Here is a 3,508-nt window from a genome sequence, read left to right as displayed (position 1 = left end):
GGGTGGGCGCACAGATCGCTGAACCAATGGTAGCCCACGGATGTTTTCTCTGGAGATTTAAAATCCGCCCCTCTATACCACATATCAGACGCGCAACAGGGTCTTTACTGACCGAGCCATGACCCCACTGGCTACGCCACTGATATGCGTGGGCGCGGGCGCAGCGCAGGCGCTAGAACTTCGGCCCGCGCAGATGTACAAAGGAACAAGATGTCCTTTGTACATCTTGTTCTTCTGTTTATGTGGACATAAATACATATTTCAAATGTGTGTGTGTTGCATGTCTATCCAACCCATCATGACAAGCAGGATTTATACAACAACAAGTTTAACTCATCAACCTGCAATGAGAGCATGACAGTAATTGGCAAATGTACCTTTGTGTACCTTTGTACCTTTGATGGAGCTATGGTTTTCTTCCTCATGCCTTCAAAGAACACTGGGTGTGACTTATTTAGCAGCGCCAGTTTCCATCTCTTTCCCACGAGTTATATTGTAATTTAGTTTTATTTTATGCAGGTACAGGACAACAGCTATAGCAAAACAGCTTATACACTGTATACATAATCGACATTTTAGTAAAGACTAGGAAAATATAATTTCACTGTAAACCAGAGGGGGCTGGCCATTATTCAGACGGCCATAGTCAGAAACACGTTAGGTTAGTGTGGATTAGGGTTAGGGTTTGCTATACCAATGGTCTTCAGAGTAATGGGCACGCCGGCAACAATCCAGAATGTGGTTGGCAAGAAAGTTAATTTAAGGTTATTTGACAATAATGTTCAAAGCCTTGTAATTATCTAAGCGTTTAACTACTTAGGTCTAATTGTTCCAGTTAGAAACTGGAAATTAAACTCTGTGTTTCATACTGTAAATGATACGGTGATGTAACTCAGCTACTGGGGGTCTAAATTGGTGGGTTAGTCAGCTTCATGTGAAAAATAACTGTGTTGCATCGCACTATAAAACTTCTTTGCCAATTCAGTTACTAACAAATATAACGGATTTAACTCAACAACAAACATTGAATTCATTATCTCCCAGCAGGTCAATGGCAAATGGGGGGGATTATGTTTTTGCACATGATTATGTGTCTGTCTGTTTGACTGTTCTGGGGGCTAATTTTCCAAACTGCAGGACTGATCAACACCACATTTCTTGTGTGCGCTGCCAGTAAGCCAAGGAAGTACGTCCATGCATTTGTTTTCACATGTTGTGAATACACTATATTGCAATTCACACGTATGCAACCAACAAAAAAACTTTGCAATGGTTCAGATGTGCTGATACAACACACATGACATGTACTGTAAAGCCAGAGAGAGTAGACTGAAGTAATGTTGATGTTAAAGGGATAGTTCACCCCCAAAATGACTTTTTTTCCATCGATTACTCACCCCATGGAGACTTGAATTCATGGAGCTGTTTTAGTTTTTGTCGCATTCCTAAGCCAATAATTGTCTCCGCCAGGCCGAAAGGCATGGCGAGAGAGTATGTTTTACCCTCCGTCCGTCCGTGTGTGTGTGTGTGTGTGTGTGTGTGTGTGTGTGTGTGTCCGTCTGTGACCAGCTAATCTCTGGCACCGTTGGCTTGATCGCAGCGAAACTGTGCACACACACTCCCTGGATGCCAATTCCGAACTTCTGCCCGAAAGTTTTCACATGGGCCTTTTTCTAGCGCCACCAGGAGGCCGATTTGTGCAAAACATATTTTTTGACAGTACTCCTACAGATTTTGTTCAAAAATCTCGCAAATCGGTACACAGTATTTCTATAGTCTTTAAACGAAACGGGTCTTTCAGATTTTTCATATTCCATCCTGATTGGCTAAAAATGGCTTCCAAAGTTTGCAGGAGTGCTTTGTTTTCAACAAAATGCCTCAAATCATGAACACAGCATGCAATCTCCGTGAAATTTTGCACGCATATTTCCACTATGCCGAGGAAGAAATGTTCAAATCAGCCTCATGGTGGCGCTATAACAGGCCGATTCATGTTTTTACCTATAACTGCACCGATCTGTGTAAAACTTTGTATGCGCACTCCCTAGAGGTCAAGGAAAAACCTTTGCCCTGCATTTTTTACATTTGCCGACTTATGTAAAACACATTTTTTTATATTACTACACATTCACACTATGTTGAGGAACAAATGCCACCCTTTTAACATTGGCCTGTTATAGCGCCACCAGCAGGTCTAATTTAGCACAAAAAAAAAAGTTGCACAAAATGCCTCAAACCATGAATGCAGTGTCCGATTGCCGTGCAAGGCCTAAGAACAAATGGCACCCTTTAAACATTGGCCTATTATAGCGCCACCAGGAGGCCACAATAACCTATCTGACACGGTGGAGACCTGTGCTCCGAGGAGCACTTTTTCTAGTTTAAACTTTGAGTCTCCTACCGGAGACATTAGCATCTTTTCGGCGATCATGTGTGTGGGAGTGTCTGTGTCTCTGTGTGTGTGTGTGTGTGTGTGTGTGTGTGTCTCTGTCTTTTTTTTGTAATTTCAAACATCACAGGACTAATGAAACAAACACCCTCTGACTTTTTAGCAACTATACAGAGTTCATAAACCATGTCAACTCCTCAATAACAGCACCCCTATTTAAATGGGAATTTAATCACATCTACTCTGACTTTTATGTGCAGTTTTTTTAAGTCGTTTGATTCAATAATTAGATTTTACATTTATTTTATCAGATATGCCCCCTTCTTTATGACCCCATACATAGAGAGGACTCCTTGATGCAACATTCCATTTCAGAAAATATTAACATAATGAAATAACTAGTAAAAAAATGGAGGATCAATCATCAGAATCAGGGACCTTTTCTATTCTATTCTATTCTATTCTATTCTATTCTATTCTATTCTATTCTATTCTATTCTATTCTAGCTATCTATTGAATCAAGCAACTTAAAAACTGTTGTGTGTGTGTGTGTGTGTGTGTGTGTGTGTGTGTGTGTGTGTGTGTGTGTGTGTGTGTGTGTGTGTGTGTGTGTGTGTGTGTGTGTGTGTGTGTGTGTGTGTGTGTGTGTTTGCGTGCGTTTGGGTGTGTGTGGTGTGTGTGTGTGTGTGTGTGTGTGTGTGTGTGTGTGTGTGTGTGTGTGTGTGTGTGTGTGTGTGTGTGTGTGTGTGTGTGTGTGTGTGTGTGTGTGTGTAAACCCAGCAAGACTAGGAGGATTTATACAACAACAACTTTAAGTTGAACCAGTTTACAAGGAGTGTAACTAGTAGTACAGTTATTGGCAAATGTAGTTGTTTTGCCATTCAACCTCTACCAGTGCTATTATTATTACATTTCTTCCTCATGCCTTCAATATTTGTTCCCATCAAAGAACACTGGGCGTGACTCATTTATCGGTGCCAAATAACTTCTCTTTTGCACTCGTTATAACAGCATTGTGGTGTGGGTGACGGCTGATGTAAGCAGCCACAACTGGCCTGATTCCAAAATAACTGGTGTGACTGCACACCTGATGTGCATCAATCTAATCTAGTGGCAGG

Source organism: Gymnoscopelus braueri (genome assembly GCF_963280865.1).
Source record: "Gymnoscopelus braueri genome assembly, chromosome: 19".
Taxonomy (NCBI): Eukaryota; Metazoa; Chordata; class Actinopteri; order Myctophiformes; family Myctophidae; genus Gymnoscopelus; species Gymnoscopelus braueri.
This window is presented reverse-complemented; position numbering follows the sequence as displayed.